At 42.4% G+C, this 18,836-nt stretch overlaps 1 protein-coding gene across 7 annotated transcripts in view; it reads left to right on the top strand.

Annotated features, from left to right (window-relative positions):
• TRAPPC9 (trafficking protein particle complex subunit 9) overlaps positions 1–18,836 on the top strand; it is a 579,153-nt gene that overhangs the window by 347,357 nt on the left and 212,960 nt on the right. The gene's annotated exons all lie outside the window — the stretch shown is intronic.

Genomic DNA, 18,836 nt, shown 5'->3' on the forward strand with positions numbered 1-18,836 from the left:
TGGGACCATTAGACGTTCAGGAAGCAAAATAATTATAAAGGACTACACTATGTTACAAATTCTACAGGTCCAATATTAACCATCGAGTGGTGTGGTGATATGTGATTGGCTTATACTACCAGTGATTAACCAACCACAGTTTGCAAACTAAAGTGTTTAAATTTGGAATTGCTTAGCTCCTTGAAGTATGGAACTTTTGTATTTAGTTTATGTAAATAAATTTGAATTAAATCAAACCTTATTTTCTCAACCATTACCAATGTGTTATTTTCCATTCTGTTTTCTTATCACCTGTCACAGTTGCTGTTGTTATCTCATTGTTGCGGCATGTTCTTATATGCTAGTATATATTTTAATGTGATTTAGAGTAGCAAATGGCATTGGGTGATATGAGCAGAAAAACAGTCCATATTTAACACATCATATTGATTACTTACACTGATGTTTAGAAATTCAGGAACAGCTTTGGGCTGAATTGTTCTTCCCACTTAAAGAGGGGTCTCTATTAAGTGATCCAAAGCTAACTTAACAGAATTATCTTTTAGTTTGTTTTTTGTCTGCAACGAAGGAGCGGATACATTTCTCATTTTGGATAATCCTTCTAATTAGATAGGCCTTTTAAGGTCACCGGTTCATTTGAAAATTGAAGTGTGAATAATATTTGAACAAAGTCTTTCTCTACAAATATCTTGGTTCCACAAACCAGCAGAATAAGACTTGTCCTAAACCATTTTTTCCTGCCTGGAAGGCAGCAAAGTGATATTTAATGTTAACAGTATACCTTGCACCCAAACACCACTATTATTATTATTATTATTATTATTATTATTATTATTATTATTATTATTATTTGTTATTCAGTATTTATAACCCACCTCTATTTTATGTTTTCTGACCTTATTTGTTCATTAACAGAAGTGTTCTATACTGAAATTTGTGTATCAGGGTGCCCAGATAAAGTCCTTAGATACATACCTTAATTGTAGTCTGAAAGTTCAGATGCTGGATCTGTCAGCCCCTTTCAGCTTGCCCTGAAAATTAATTGGGCTTGAGTGTTGTACTTGAATGTTTGAAACCCCCCAATAGTTTTTTATGAGTATTTGATATGAGAACAATTGCCATTGCTAATCCCTTCCCTGCCAGTCTTCTCCCATTTTTCCCAAGCCCCCAAAACCTTACCTTGGGGAGAAGGGGAGAAAATAATAAGCACTGGAGCGCTCCCTTTGACATGAATAATTTCCTGTCAGGGATCATAAGACTTATAGCCTTACCTCATCTTCACTTCAGAATGATGTTAGTCTTGTCAGAACAGTAAAAAATAGTAAGCAGAGTATTTCTTCATCAAGAAAATTATAGAATGAATTACTTGCTAGCTCAAAACACATTCATATTTTAATATGCTTCACACAGTGAATTGAACCTGTGCTACTTGGGGTTTCCTTCTCCATTTTTTTTTTTTTTTTTACAATATTTATATACCGCTCCTCATCAGAAGATTTCGGAGCAGTGAACAACATGATAAGAATAAAACAATGGTTAAAAGAGTTTAAAAAGTTAAAACGTTTTTAAAAAAGACAAATCCCAACGAAGTGGAGTTCAACAAACCACAGCTGGTCGTACAAGGAAGGCCTCTTGAAAGAACAACGTCTTCAGGAGGCGCCGGAAAGAACACAATGTTGGCGCCTGCCTGACCTCTAAAGGCAGGGAATTCCACAGGAAAGGGGCCACCACACTGAAGGCTCTTCTGGTGGACTCCAGCTGGGTGTCAGGAGCGCCCTGGCAGCCTCTTTCAGTAGACTCTAATAGCCAACTCAAGACACAGACGAAAGGATTATTTTCAAAACTTTAATCCTTTTACAACTTAATGACTCTTTCAGATGCTCATCACCAGCGACTAAAGCAAGGAACAGCAGAGTGGCCTAAGCTTCGAATAGGCAGTTGATCCCTGTTTGAAAGAGAGTCACTTGAAGACCCAGAACTTATGGGCTAGGGAGAGATCCTCCCTCTTTCCCTTGGGTCCATGGGAGGCGTCCGTTGCTTGCATGCCAAATGGGCGTTACGCCTCCTTTCCGCGCCCTTCATCGCTCTTCGCTCTCTGCCTCTGCATCGAGCATCTAGCAAGTCTTGTTCCTGCACTTTCTCACTGCTAGGATCACTATCTCAGGAATGCCGGCAGGAGGAATCTCTGCCAGCTGCTGTGCCTGTGAGGGATGAGCTGGCTCCTCTCCCACAGATTGCTGTTCCTCCTCAGAATCAGAACTGCTCTGGGGCTCTATGGGCTCAGTTTCCACCCTGACACCGGGCCATAGGTCCATGTGGAGCCACCAGGAACATGCCCTCTGATGACCTCAGTGACCAGGCAGGTTGGTAAGGAAGGAGGCGCTCTCTCAGGTATCCTGGTCCCAAGTTGTTTAGGGCTTTGTACACTAGTACTAATACCTTAAACCTGGCCTTGTAGCAAATAGGCAGCCAGTGCAGTTCCCTCAGCAAAGGAGTTACAGGCTGAAAAGGGACAGCTCCCGACAACAGCCGAGCTGCTGAATTCTGCACTAGCTCCAGCTTCCGGACCAGCCTTAAGGGCAGCCCCACATAGAGCGCATTGCAGTAATCCAGTCTTGAGGTTACTAATGCCTGCACCACCATGGTCAAGCTATCCCTGTCCAGGAGAGGCCGTAGGTGGCGAACCAGCCAAAGCTGCCGCGACCACTTGGGCCTCCAGCGACAATGATGGATCTAGGAGTACCCCCAGACTACGGACCTGATCTTTCAGAGGGAGTGCAACCCCATCCAGAACAGGTAATGAGCCTATATCCCGGACCCAGGAACCACTCACCCACAGGGCTTCCGTCTTGCCAGGATTCAGCTTCAGTTTATTGCCCTCTCCAGCCCATTACTGGGTCTAGGCACTGATTCAGGACTTGCACAGCCTCTCCTGATTCAGATGTCACAGGGAGATAGAGCTGTGTGACATCAGCATACTGATGGCATTTAGCTTCAACTCCCCTAATGACCGCTCCCAGCGGCTTCATATAGGTGTTAAATAACATTGGGGACAGGATGGTACCCTGTGGCACCCCATAGCTCAATTGCCAAGGGGCCGAGGAATAGTCACCCAATGTTACTCTCTGAAATCAACCCCGTAGGTAGGACTGGAACCACTGTAGCACAGTGCCTCCAATACCCATCCCACGGAGTCGATCCAGGAGGATATCATGGTCAATGGTATCAAAAGCCGATGAGAGATCAAGCAGAATTAACAGGGTTGCACTCCCCCTGTCCCTCTCTTGATGAAGGTCATCCATCAGGGCGACCAAGGCCGATTCAGTCCCGTAACCAGAACGAAACCCAGACTGAAATAAAACTGTGTTTTATACACAGTTGTAGATTACAGATATACATGTCTGCAGCCATTTCTTGGTTATTTCCATGTACTAATTTTCAGATTATGAAGGAGAAATGAAACATTGCAAACAATACTATCTATTCTTAATGATTCAGCAGAGCCTTGAGTGACTATCTGTGAAACTAAAGAGCCAAACCTATAAGTAATACCTGTAGGCTGCTAACTCAGGGACTAGGCTGCCATCACCATCTTTTATTTGTTTACTCTTGTGTTCTTTAATTGTTTTTTGATGCATTTGTTTCATGATTGTTTGAACTAAGTTTTTATTTTTATTTTTATCAAATTTTGGTTCTTAGTATTGTTAACTGCGTTGAACACCATTTCCTTGGTGTAAAAGTAGGGTATAAATCAAATAAATAAATAACTCGGCCTGTGGATTCTGGATTGGGATATTCCAGGCCAGATGCTAAAAGGGGGTAAAGCAGGCAGTTGATGGATATGCTAGTCAGCCTTAAAATAATATTCTCTGCTGCTTATGGCTTGCCTTACCTGTGTCACCCCACCATTAGTTGACATTACCTATTGCCTGGCACCAGTACCTTAAAATCATGAATGGATAAAATGAGATAAAGCAGGTTGGGTTACGATACCGAATAAGAAGCAAATTGTTGTATGAAACTCTGCATGGCTCCTTCCAGTTTCACTATATTACGTTTAAAGAGCCAAGATTTTAAGTAAGGAGGAAATGGTTGGACGCAGTAAGCAGATAATCTTAGGCAAACATTTCAGACATTTAACACTGAGCAAATGATTGCTGACATAGTGGAGTATACATGATGTTAAACTATGTCTTAGGGCATTCATGTATTAACTATTTCAGCTGCCCTGGACTCTTTGTTTGAAAGGGTAGATGGTGGTGGTGGTGATGATGATGATGATCATCATCATCATCATCATCATCATCATCACCATCATGTTTTCATGTCATATATACGTGTTATGAATACTACAACCAAAATGTCTTGCCAAAATAATTGAAAGGAATGTTCTAAGCAATGTTCCTCATTCTAAAACATCAAGGTAAAAGGTTTCTCGTTTTGCGTAGTATAGCTTCTTTTAAATATGTCATGAATTCCATTCCTTTTGTTACTGAGATAACAGAAATGAACTCTTATTCACTACCAAGGGATGTCTAATAAAATCTAATAAGATATTCTGAAGAAATACGTTTTAAAGTACATTCTGTTTCTCTTGCAGAGTTAAGCTACAGAACATTCTTCATATCATCTGTCTCCTCCAATTGACTTGTACTGAAATTTTGACTTTTGTCACAGAGATGATTGAATGCATATCTTGTTTTATCCATCTCTCTCAAGTTCCAAAGCCCACGTCACCCTTGCATTTCTATCCACAAACCAGCTTTTAAAGTGATGATCTCAGCTTTTCTATATTCCTACATTTAGTCCGACTTACAGTTAAGGCAGGAGAAGAATTTCAACTACAGTTATAATATAAATCTTTAAAAAGCACTAGTAGTGACTAGATATCAATGCTTCTGTTGAGGATTATAGTGAACTATGAAACACTTAGCCTAGCCTTTATTGAATCGGTGTCCACAGCTCATATTAATCCCACCATGGGCTCAAGACTATGATGTAGATAATGCACCAATCCTAGCACTGTGAGAGATTAAAGGCCAGATGTATTCCATTTAGTGCCAGAATAATTGGCTTTGTGATTGTGCAGTTCAGCTATCAGATTACACTGCCTTGTTTCATGTGGAACACAGATGTGGGGGTTGGGGGTGGGTGGGTCTAATTTCCTTTGAATTTTTGTGTCGTTGGCCAAGAGTCCATATTCATAATAAATCAGTATAGAATCTCACTTGTTGATTAGGAACACATAGGTCTGAATATGGTTGGTTTCTTGCTCTAATGCTATACTTATTTACTCTACCTTAAAACTTGCCAGTGATGAAGTAAAACACATTTTTATACACACATATGTTAAATTTAAATTGCTTTTCAGCATGCGTTCCCATTGGGTTTCATGACAGAGACTACCTTGGTCATCCTAGTGAACAACCTATCCTGGGAAAGAGATAGGGGAGTGCATGCTTGTTGGTTCTTCTTGACTTCTCAGTGGCTTTTAGTGCCATCAAGCGTGGTATGCTACTGTATCACTGTGTCAGAGTGATACTGAGAGGTCCTGTTTTGATGTGGTTCTGGACCTTTCTGCACAGTAGATTTCAGAAGATAATGGTGAAATTAGATCTGTGAAAAAACAACATTCACACTAATGCTGTCTGTGTTTTTGGTGTGGAAGGCTTACCAGGGGCATTGGTAGTTTGGTATTTGGTGCTCCCAAATATCAGCTGTAAAACAGGAAGGAGTAGTTGGAGCTGGGCTTCATTGGTGAGATTGTCCAGCCCAGTAGCCAACACTCTCCCAAATATATAAACTACAAGGAAGGGGAATGAAGGTATAATTGCTTGGAGCTGTGTTGTCAGAGGTTCTGAAACCACAGGTACTGACCACATTTGTCATGTGGCATGTATAAACCAAATTCCAAGGGAGTTATTGATCCCATAAACTGTTGGTGCTACCAGTTTCCCCCATTATGGATCCAGCAAAATCTAACTCTATAGCAGTTGTAAAGCTAAGTTGTGTTTCGATGGGAAAACAACTGGGAGCTTCAAGTAAGCCACTCCGAGCTTTCTACCAGAGCAGCAGAATATAAATTATGAGAAATAAATTCTAAAACACATTGTTCCAAATCCACCTGGTTTTTGCATAGTAAAAAAAAATAGCAGGGAGAAGAATCCACTGTGTGGATCCAGAGAGATCTGTTTCATCATGGCTGTTCATTCATTTATTTGTGATATATGTATACTGTAGATCTCCTTTTAGAATAAAATTATCCCAAGGCAGCTTGCCGCAATAGATAAAAAGAGTTACAATAAAAATACTAGTGATGCAGGATTGGTGTAATATGAGCAGACAGTTTTCCTCCTGCTAGTATCCTGAGGGCCACATTCTGTACCTTTTGGAATTTCCAAATTGTTTTTAAAGGCAGGAACGAATTATTATGCAAATATTGTTTGTGTGTGTGTGTGTTGGGGGGGCGGAGCCTCTGAGTTGTTTGGAGAGTATAAATTCAATTGATATTCAGTCCTTTTATTAATGTGCACTCTTTGAATTGGTGTAACTTTATTTTATCTCTGGTATGAAAGATGGGTGGTATAAAAGTGAGTTTTCTTCATTGGCCTGAGAGAATAGCAAACAGACGTCACTTTCTATCCAGTTTAAGAATTTGTCCAAAGTAAGCACATAGTATATACTGTAATGGAGTGCAGCATATGATTTGTTAATCTAAAATACAAAACAACAACAACAACAACAACGAATAGTCCATGTTTGTGTTCTGTGTGAATGGAGCCTGTGTATGAGTCAGTGTTGCTTCAGGTTGCTTCCAGTCGAGGCTTTTGTCACACCATCACACTGCCTCACTCATGGAACTTTACAGGGGTCCCAGATGATGACATCTTCTTCTCATAACCCTCCTGTGCTTTCCCACAGCTTCTTCCATACTTTTTCTTACCACACAAAATCTATTAAGGAAAAAAAGAAGGAATAGTTGCAATAAGCTCCATTGCAATATGTGGGGGTTGTGCAAGAATAGTGCCTGGTAGTTTCTTTGTTGAATTACCATTTTCTGTCAGAACACAATTACTAACTGGTGTTAAACAGATAATGTAGGTGTCTTTGTTCATTTTTTATTTACCATGCATGGGTTGGGCTTGGGTAGTATCATACTGTATGACTCTGATGTTGTTCTGCTTCTGCTGCACTATGGAAAGAGGAATTTTATTTTTACCTCCCTGTTGCCCAACCCATGACATCACCACCTCTTTCTAGAGCATGTGAAAGTTAAAACAGACTGGGCCTGTTCTTGAACATGTGTTGCCATGTTTTCTACATCTGGAGGAAGAAGGGAGAACATCATGGACAGGTGGTGGGGGTGGGAGCACAGCAGATACTTGTCTCCTGTTGCCTGGATTGAAACATCATTGATTGCTTGTTCAGCTATTGCCATTAAAGCAAGGAAGGTTGTACTTCATATGAGAGTGTCATTGATTATATGCTTTCAAGATCTCCAAAAGAGCACTTCTGTTAGCCCCAAAAGAAATCCAGGTACAGTGTCATTGAAAGTCACATCGTATCCAGAAATAACTTAAATGTCATGCATTCTGACTTCTTTAGGTAAAGAAGCAAACTACTTCCCTTTTCCTCCAGTGAACAAAACCAGCAGATCAGAACTTGCCAAATAGAATGCAAAGTATATTTCCTCATGCAGGTAGTACTTCCAGTAGATTATAGGCTTTCTGTAAGCACTGGAGTACGTATGATAAATTATATAATCCCTTTGTCATGGTCAGATCACTTCCTGCTGAGGTTTAGACTCCTGGCAGCCTTCCCCCTCTGCAAGGGTGGGGGATCTATTAAAATGGTCCGCCCCTGGAGGCTAATGGATTCCGATGGATTCCAGAGGGCTCTCGGGGATTTTCCTGCTGGTATGGCTGGTGCTCCTGTCAAAACCCAGGTCGCTCTGTGGAATGCAGAGATGACTCGGGCGGTTGACACGATTGCGCCCAAGCGCCCTCTCCCTCTGAGCAGAGCCCGGCCAGCTCCTTGGTATACACCTGAGGTGAGCGCAATGAAGCAAGAGGGGAAATGGCTAGAACGCAAGTGGAGGAAAACTCCTGCTGAGTCTGACCGAACACAGGTAAGAGCCCACTATCAAGCCTACTCTGTGGTGGTGAGGGTGGCAAAGAGACAGTTCTTTTCCACCAGCATTGCATCTTCTCAGTGTCATCCAGCGGAGATTTTCCAAGTGGTTCACGGCCTGTTACATTCTGGGCCAGGGAGACAGATGATGGAACCCTCGGTGGCATGCTGTGATAAGTTTGCAAGGCACTTTGAAGATAAAGTCGCTCAGATTCGTCATGAATTAGTTGTTGTTGTTCAGTCGTGTCCGACTCTTTGTGACCCCATGGACCAAAGCACGCCAGGCCTTCCTGTCCTTCGCTCTCACCCGGAGTGTGCTCAAATTCATATTCATTGCATCGGTGATGCTATCTAGCCATCTCATCCCCTGCCGTCCCTTCTGCTTTTGCCGTCAATCTTTCCTAGCATCAGGGTCTTTTCCAGGGAGTTTTCTCTTCGCGTTAGGTGGCCAAAATATTTGAGCTTCAGCTTCAGTATCTCTCCTTCCAATGAGCAGTCAGGGTTGATTTCCTTTAGGATTGACTGATTTGACCTCCTTGCAGTCCAGGGGACTCGTCTTCTCCAGCACCACAGTTCGAAAGCATCGATTCTTTGGCGCTCAGCCTTCCTTATAGTCCAGCTCTCACAGCCATATGTAGCTACTGGAAAAACCATAGCTTTGATTATACGAACCTTTCTTGGCAAGGTGATGTCTCTGCCTCTTACTATGCTGTCTAGGTTTGCCATAGCTTTCCTCCCAAGGAGTAGCGTCTTTTAATTTCATGGCTACAGTCACCGTCTGTGATGATCTTGGAGCCCAAGAAAATAAAATCTGTCACTGCTTCCATTTCTTCCCCTTCTATATGCCAGGAAGTGATAGGGCCAGATGCCATGATTTTAGTTTTTTTAAGGTTGAGTTTCAAAGCAACTTTTGCACTCTCCACTTTCACCCTCAACAAGAGGCTCTTTAGATCCTCTTCGCTTTCTGCCATTAGGGTGGTATCGTCTGCGTATCTGAGGTTGTGGATAATTCTCCCAGCAATCTTAATTCTGACCTGTGATTCATCCAACCCGGCGTTTCTCATGATGTACTCTGCATATAAATTAAATAAGCAGGGCGACAATATACAGCCTTGTTGTACTCCTTTCCCAATTTTGAACCACTCGGTTGTTCCATGTCCAGTTCTTACTGTTGCTTCTTGACCCTTGTACAGGTTTCTCAGGAGACAGGTAAGGTGGTCTGGTACTCCCATCTCTTTAAGAATTTGCCAGAGTTTGTTGTGATCCACACAATCAGAGGCTTTAGCGTAGTCAATGAAGCAGAAATAGACGTTTTTCTGGAATTCTCTTGCTTTCTCCATGATGCAGCGAATGTTGGCGATTTGATCTCTAGTTCCTCTGCCTCTTCGAAACCCAGCTTGTACTTCCGGTAGTTCTCGGTTCGCATACTGCTGAAGCCTAGCTTGTAGGATTTTGAGCATCACCTTGCTGGCATGTGAAAGGAGCACAATTGTACAGTAGTTTGAACACTCTTTGGCATTGCCCTTCTTTGGAATTGGAATGTAAACTGACCTTTTCCAGTCTTGTGGCCACTGTTGAGTGTTCCAAATTTGTTGGCATATTGAGTGCAGCACTTTAACAGCATCATCTCTTAGGATCTTAAATAGCTCAGCTGGAATACTGTCATCTCCGCTAGCTTTATTTACTAATGCTTCCTAAGGCCCACTTGACTTCACTCTCGAGGATGTCCGGCGCAAGTTCAGTAACCACACTATCATGGCTATCAGGGAGATGAAGGTGTTTCCTGTATAGTTCTTCTGTGTATTCTTTCCACCTCTTCTTAATCTCATCTGCTTCTGTTAGGTCCCTGCCTTCTTTGTCCTTTATCATGCCCGTCTTTGCACAAAACGTCCCCTTGAGATCTCCGATTTTCTTGAAGAGATCTCTAGTCTTTCCCATTCTATTGTTTTGTTTGATTTCATTGCATTATTCATTTAAGAAGGACTTCTTGTCTCTCCTTGCTCTTCTCTGGAAATCTGCATTCAGTTGGGTATATCTTCCCCTTTCTCCCTTGCTTTTCACTTCCCTTCTTTCCTCAGCTACTTGTAAAGCCTTCTCAGACAGCCACTTTGCTTTCTTGCATTTCTTTTTCTTTGGGATGGATTTCGTTGCTGCCTCCTGAACAATGTTACGGACCTCCGTCTATAGTTCCTCAGGCACTCTGTCTATCAGGTCTGTTGTTGTTGTTGTTGTTCAGTCATTCAGCCGTGTCCGACTCTTCGTGACCCTATGGACCATAGCAAGCCAGGCCTTCCTGGCCTGCGCTCTCTCCCGGAGTGTGCCCAAGTTCATATTCATTGCATTGGTGATGCTATCAAGCCTCTGCCGTCCCCTTCTCCTTTTGCCTTCAGTCTTTCCCAGCATCAGGGTCTTTTCCAGAGAGTTTTCTAAGGTCTAAACCCTTAAATCTATTCATCACCTCCACTATATACTAATAAGGGATATGATTTAGGTCATACCTGAATGGTTTAGTGGTTTTCCCTACGTTCTTCATGAATTAGACACCATGATTAATGCAGTTCCATTGGTAGAGGCGTTCACAGCACAGTCTGGTCCAGCTTTATTGGATGAGTTTCAGTTACTGAGGCCTAAGGATGCGGACAAGGTGCTTGGCCAAGTCTGATCGACCACTTGCATCCTTGACCCTTGCCCTTCATGGCTTATTAAATCAAACAAGGAGGGGATGTCCGGCTGGGTCCAGGAGGTTGTAAATTCCTCCTTGAGAGAGGGCCTGGTGCCTGCCACTTTAAAAGAGGCAGTAATTAGACCACTCCTGAAAAAGCCTAACCTGGACCCAGAGGATGTTCACAGTTATAGGCCAGTGGCCAACATCCCCTTCCTGGGCAAGGTGCTTGAGCGGGTGGTTGTAGGACAGCTCCAGGCACTGTTGAATGAAATGGATTATCTAGATCCATTTCAATCGGGCTTCAGGCCTGGTTTTGGAATGGAAACTGCCTTGGCCGCCCTGTGGGATGACCTCCGCCAGGAGAGGGACAGGGGGAGTGCGACCTTGTTGATTCTCCTGGACCTCTCAGTGGCTTTCAATACCATCGACCATGGTATCCTTCTGGATAGGTTGTCTGGATTGGGAGTTGGAGGCACTGCACTGCAGTGGTTCCACTCCTACTTGGATGGCCGATTCCAGAAGGTGGTGCTGTGGGATGATTGCTCTTTGCCATGGCAATTGTGCCATGGGGTTCCACAGGGCTCTTTTTTATCCCCTATGCTGTTTAACATCTGCATGAAACCGCTGGGGGAGGTTATCCAGAGGTGTGGGCTGAGGTGCCATCAATATGCGGATGACACCCAGCTCTACCTCTCTTTCTCATCAAACCCAGGTGAGGCAGTGGCTGTTCTGAATCAGTGCCTGGGCATGGTAATGGACTGGATGAGGGCCAATAAACTGAAACTCAATCCAGACAAGATGGATGTATTGTTAGTGGGTGGTTCGTCTGCCCAGCTAGGTGATATTCAACCTGTTCTGGAGGGGGTTGCACTCCCCCTAAAGGATCACGTTTGTAGTTTGGGGGTGCTCTTGGACCCAGAACTGTCACTTGAGGCCCAGGTGAACTCAGTGGCACGGAGCACTTTTTATCAGCTTAGGCTGGTATACCAACTACGCCCTTATCTGGACAGAGATAGCCTAGCTACAGTGATCCATGCTCTGATAACTTCTCGTCTGGATTACTGCAATGCATTATACGAGGGGCTGCCTTTGAAAACGGTCTGGAAACCAGCTGGTCCAAAATCGGGCAGCAAGATTGTTAACAGGGACTGGCCTGCGAGCTCGTATTACGCCATTACTTTTTCCGCTGCACTGGCTGTCAGTCCATTTCCGGGCCCGATTCAAAGGCTGGTTTTAACATTTGAAGCCCTTAACGACTTGGGGCCAGATTATCTGAAGGATCGCCTCCTCCCATATGTGCCTGCCCAGACCTTAAGATCACCGTCAGTGGCCCTTCTCCATGAGTCCCTGCCAAAGGAAGTGAGGTGGGTGGCTACTAGGAGGAAGGCTTTTTCTGCTGTGGCACCCCGGCTGTGGAATGAGCTCCCTAGTGAGGTTCGCCTGGCGCCTACATTGTATTCCTTCCGACGCCAGGTTGTTATATTGTGGTTTTAATGTTCTATATATTTTAAATTGTTTTACTGTGTGCAGTTTGGTTTTAATTTTTGTGAACCGCCCAGAGAGCTTCGGCTATTGGGCGGTATAGAAAATGAATGAATGAATGAATGAATGGATAAAGCTGTTGTACTTGTGTCCTGATTGTGGGTTCCTGGTTGACAGCTGGTTGGCCACTGTGTGATAGAATGCTGGACTAGATGGACCCATGGTCTGATAAAGCATGGCTCCTCTTATCTTTTTAAAGCTGTCTTCCACGTATCACTATGGCAGAAATTACGAACCTTTTTCAGCCTGGGGGCCATATTCCAGTGGTGGGTGGGCCCACAGGCAAAAGTGGTGTAGTCATGAGAGAATGCTGTCTTCAACGATATATGATAACCATGTGTGATTTGTCACTTTTTTCATTGTAACATGGATATGTACATTGTATAATATCCTTTTGAAGTGGAGAGGTAGCATTAAGAATGATAAATGATTTAATGACTTTAGGCTAATGATTTCATATTAATGTCTATTTAATAAGCTTATGTTAATTATTGCTTTGCCCTTTCAGTGACTGAATGTCATTTTCCAGTGGAGCTACATGGGAATGTAGCTCAGTGGTAGGGTACAAGGTTTGCATGCAGAAGGTCCTGGGCTGAGTCCCTGGTATCTCCAGGTAGAACTGCTGCCCCAAACCTTGGAGAGTCGCTGCTGCTAGTCAGTGTTGGGCTAGATTGGCCAATGACTCAGTATAAGGCTGCTTCCTATGTTGTACAGCTTTTGGTTAAGATCCAAATAACTACCCAAGTATTTTCCATGTGCCCCCAAAGCTTTCAACTTGTGTTCTTAGTGCATTGCAAATTATTTTTGAAACTGAGGGAAGTTTCAAATGCACTTTGTGATATGGTAGCAGGATGTTCTATTCAAAGGGGGGAAAGTCAAAATTATCATTGATAGTATAAGCCCTTGGGCACACTTGAAATAAATCATTTTGATCCCAAGCTTTCTGCTCATTTATACTTTTCCGGGGTAACCTTAGTATCAGTGCTATACAGTGTGTGTGTGCATGTGACCTAAGTAGAAGGAAAGAAAAAGAGAGAGGAGGAGGAGGCAGAGCGGGAGCAGGAAGGTAATGTGAGCTGTATGCATGAGTATAGGAATTTAATTTTTGAATATCTCCAGATATCTCTGACCAAAAGCTATTAAATTTGGTGGTAGTGTTTTGATTTTAAACACCACATGCCCCTTTGCAGCCAAGCCTGAGAGGCCCTCTTACCACGTTTTACTGAGTTGGCAGCCTTCCAGTGTTGCACGATGAGTTGCTTGGATATATATGATACGATTCTCCATGGCGTGTTATCTAAGAATTACTCTTAGATTCTGAGAGCAGAGAATCTGGTTTTTCTTTAGATCAGAGACCTTCTTCAGTTTTTCAGTTGCTTGATCAATACTGCCATTATATCTTCAGGGTGCCTAGTCTGGATTTACCCCCACTCCGAGTTTCCAGTGTCGTATAAGAACAATACTTATTGTTTGTGCTGTAATTTATCATTTCTGTGAAAAGCTGTGGCACATACCATTTCTGGAATGTCCATCTAGTTTGGAGGTCATAGCCATGACAAATAGGAATTGCCCCAATATTCAGAAAATGGCTCAGCTAAATTCCAAGCCAATCTAATTTCAGCCCACCCACAAATAGGTCATGGGAGCTTGGAAGTACCTGGCTGCCAAAGGCTTTGCAACCAGCCCTGCACAACCCAGGGGAGTCCTGGCAGATATTCTCCTGAACTGTACAAGGCTTCTTTGCACCAAACAGCAATCTGCCACTGAAGATCCATTTGCCCCAAGCGTCTTGAATGGTGGATTACAGTTTCTGCTCCAACAGCTTTTTTTGAAGCTGCAGCATCTTAAATTCTTCCTATTGAATTCAATGGAAACAATTCTCCATTAATTTCGATAGGAAGGTTTAGATGCTGCAGCTTCAAAAACAGGTGGAGTGGGGCGGTGGGAGAAGCTGCAACCTACCAGCGGAGACCTTGGCATAAGAATGCCTTCAGGAGCAGGTTGTCTATCCCCTCCCATGGCATTTTGAGGTGGGCTGGCAGCCTCTTAATTCAAGCTGGAAAAGAATTCAAGGCCTGTTTTTTGAGCCAAGCATTATGAAACTCCTGTAGTCAAACAAATATCATCAATATGTCTACTATGAACCAGGCTTTTGACAGTCTGCTCATTGCTGCTCCTAGCTATCAGCTTAAGGAGGAAACTTCTAATCAGAACAAAAAAGATCAGAAAAGCAGAAGTCTGTGTAGGCAGGTTGTTTTAAGTGCTTAACATGGTAGGCAAGCATCTCTGACAAAGTACTTCTAGTCCTTCATGCATCCCCTGGATTACTCCTCAACTGACTTTGATCTCTTTCTAATGCTGTTACTGTGTGAGTGGAGAATTCTCATCTATCTAGTTGTTTTTTTACACTGGCTTAGCAATGCTGTAAATACCTATACGGCTTTGAACCAAACTCTGCATCGCAGCTAATTTTTGTATATTCCTTTTATACCATTTCACCACTCTTGGTGCAAGGCTATTACATACTGTATAGCTCGCCCATCTGGCACATCCATTCTGTAACTTTTTGCCTCATTGACTCTCCATCTAATTTAGAGCCACAGCTGAAAATCTGGCTCATATCTCCTATTTTGCAGTGATAAAATACTGTAACTTTCACTCCCATCTGATAGTTTCTCTCTTTTAACTTCATTGTTAATGTTAGTTTCGCATTTGCCACTTGGGAATAAAAGTAAGACCTTGAGGTCCATCGACCAAAGCCAGATGCAAACTGCCAAACTTAGGCAGGTGGACATACTCATAGGAATTGATCACTTGCTCAGCCCAGGAATTTGAGATCAGTACCAGAACCAAGCTCAAAACTCCTTTCACACAAATATCCATTCCTTGTTTTCCCCCAAAGTGTTCTTTTTCAGCATTATAATTTAGAGCGTAATCCTGTGTGTGTTTAGACAGACTCCCCCCCATGTAAACATGCATAGGATTGTCCCCTCGGGGTGGTGGTGGTGGTAGTGTCTTTTTAAGACTGGTAATCAGAAACTCTTGCCAATCTACTGCAAATCACCCAGAGAACCTCAAGTAGATCCTGATTTACCTTCTGCCCAACCCTGCTTTAAAGGATATTTCTTGAATTTCTACATGGATTGAGATATTCTCTAGAATTCTAGAAGATATTGAGAGCTAAAGAGAAAGCATACTTGTTTTCAGACCATTTCTCTGTGTTGTAGTATCACTTAGTAAGGTCTTGTTACTTTCTCACCATTCTTTTACCTTCTCAGTTTCCCTTTTCTCTTTGATTAACAACTGAGCATCAATTTTGCATGTTTTTTTTTAATATGTATGGTGCTATGTTTTTGTCTAGGCATCCTTCAGCTATTTGTGTTCATATCTTTCAAATCATGTGTATTTATGAAATCCCACACTATTCAAGTTAAACTGTTTCCGTATGGCTGCTTAGACATTTGCTGTTTGTTAATGAATGGAGAGCAAGAGGTCTTGCTGGAAATTCTTTGCATATGGACATCCATCTGTTGTGTTATTGCCCCCTCCACCCTGACTTTGGCATCCTTAAGCTTTACTTTGGCATTCACTGCAGAATTGATGTTTCGTTTATTTGTGTATAGTAATTTGTATCCCATTCCTTCACTTGGGATATGTCTATTTATTAATATACAGCTTTCATAAATACATGAATGAAAAAATATGAAAAAATCAGACTAGAACCCATATCAATTCTATAAAAGTACACTTTCAAATAAAAACGTTGCTGATAACCTAAATAAAAATAACGCAAGTGAAGTCAGTTTATTTTTGCTTCTTCTGTTTTACATTTGCTATATCATTTAATTGAAATAATTTATTGTCAATTCCTGTTATCCCATTACACAAGACAATAATTGTTTCAATAAATGCTTCTCCATCCATTTGACATGGATACTTCCTCTGAGAAAGAATAAGGAATCCTTAGCCATTTCCTCTTCTGAAAATAGCTGGTTTGCATTGTGTAAAATGTCTCCTCCCAAGGATATACCTTAATTATAGTCCTAAACTAATTATAGTCCTAAATTATCAAATACTGTTCAACTAAAAATGCTTCAAATGTTTTTAAAACAGTGAATAGTCCCAGATCATATTATTTTGGATGTTAACATCAGTAAATCTGTGGTTTTAAACCTGATATGGTGGTATTGGTTCACTTTCAATCACATTTCTTATTGATTGATTGATTGATTGATTGACTGTTTACCCTGCTCTTCAGCCAAAAAAGGTTCCCAGAGAGGCTTGTAGATCAATAAAAAAAAGCCAGCCCCCGCCCTCAAATTTACAATCTAAAAGAGAAATGCCAGAAAATGGATTGGGAGGGAGGAGGGAATAAGTAAACTTTGGTGTATTACCAAATGTCCTCGTTTGCACATGCTCAAAGTCACAAATGTAAATGTGTGCCCAATGAACCTGGAAATACAGGGATCTTTTAGAAGTGTGCTGTGCACAGTGCAGATTATTGAGCAGACTAGGTAAACCCTGACTCAGGGCCTGTGATGTTCTTAATATGGCACTGGTGCAGTCTACTAATTTATCCCTTAAAATGCATCTGTTAAAAGGGGCCCTTCTCAGCAGGCTGGTCTCGATTCATGATTTTCATAATATGGCACTAGTTTTGATGACAATGGTATCACTAAAAAAAAAATACTTTATTTTATTTTTCTTCATCCATTGCATTAGAAAGACAGCACAACAGTTAAACAAAATGTTTATCAAATGATCCATTGAGAACCTGCGCAATTTTCCAACAGTGGATGAAAAAAAGTTTGAGAACTACCAGTTTAAGGATTTTGCATATGATTTTTAAAAATGTAAATGTAATGGAGCTGATGAGGAAATTGGCCTGGCTAATTACACACTGTAGTTCCAGCCTGGAAAAAAGGATTATCTAAAATGCTATAAACTATTATGGCACATTTGCTTTTTGCATAGAATTGTATGTGTTGCTATTTAGTGACAAAAGTGTGCCATCACTGCTTCGGGTTCTTGAAAGTCGTCCTGAGACAACTCAGCTGTGAAACCAGGAGCTCAAATCTTCTTTGTGTACAATACACACACGCACACAGTGCCTGCAATTTCATGTGAAAGAATTCCTCTAGCAGTTGTAAAATAAATTCTGTAGTATAGTAAATGAAAAAGAAGCCATTTTTACTTCACAAGCTAACGTGCATCAATCCATCTAGCTAGCATCTCTAAAACATATCCCTGGTTGATCTGCTCTACAGTGGGTTAAAGGGTCTGTCATATATACTGAAGACCTTCATTACAGTTGTAATTGCCCTTCTATTTTAGGGTTTATATATCCACTTTGGTAATTACCTGGGCATGCTAATGGACTGGATGAGGGCCAATAAACTGAAACTCAATCCAGACAAGACGGAGGTACTGTTAGTGGGTGGTTCGTCTGCCTGGCTAGGTGATATTCAACCTGTTCTGGAGGGGGTTGCACTCCCCCTAAAGGATCAGGTTCGTAGTTTGGGGGTGCTCTTGGATCCAGAACTGTCACTTGAGGCACAGGTGAACTCAGTGGCACGGAGCACTTTTTATCAGCTTAGGCTGGTATATCAACTACGCCCTTATCTGGACAGAGAGAGCCTAGCTACAGTTATCCATGCTCTGATAACTTCTCGTCTGGATTACTGCAATGCGTTATACGTGGGGCTGCCTTTGAAAACGGTCTGGAAACTTCAGCTGGTCCAAAATAGGGCAGCAAGATTGTTAACAGGGACTGGCCAACAAGCTCATATTATGCCGGTACTTTTCCAGCTGCACTGGCTGCCAGCCCATTTCCGGGCCCAATTCAAAGTGCTGGTATTAACAGTCAAAGCCCTTAACGACTTGGGGCCAAGTTATCTGAAGGATTGGCCCCCCGCATATGTGCCTGCCGAACCTTAAGATCATCCTCAGCAGTCCTTCTCCATGAGCCCCTGCCAAAGGAAGTGAGGCAGGTGGCTACTAGGAGGGCCTTTTCTGCTGTGGCACCCCGGCTGTGGAATGAGCTCCCTAGTGAGGTTCGCCTGGCACCTACATTGTATTCCTTCCGACGCCAGGTGAAGACCTTTTTATTTTCCTAGGCATTTTAGCTTTCTAGTCTTTTAGCTTTGCTTTTTTAAATCTGTATTTTAAATCTCTGCATTGCTGCTAGGTTTTATTCTAGTTTTATTGTGGTTGTATTGTTATGTTGTTGTTGTTGTTCAGTCGTTCAGTCGTGTCCGACTCTTCGTGACCCCATGGACCATAGCACGCCAGGCCTTCCTGTCCTCCGCTCTCTCCCGGAGTGTGCTCAAGTTCATATTCATTGCATCAGTGATGCTATCTAGCCATCTCATCCTCTGCCGTCCCCTTCTCCTTTTGCCTTCAGTCTTTCCCAGCATCAGGGTCTTTTCCAGGGAGTTTTCTCTTCGCATTAGGTGGCCAAAATATTGGAGCTTCAGCTTCATTATCTGTCCTTCCAATG

The sequence above is a fragment of the Heloderma suspectum genome, chromosome 4, assembly GCF_057233095.1.
Source record: "Heloderma suspectum isolate Gila_16-S chromosome 4, 16-S_ref, whole genome shotgun sequence".
NCBI classification, from domain to species: Eukaryota; Metazoa; Chordata; class Lepidosauria; order Squamata; family Helodermatidae; genus Heloderma; species Heloderma suspectum.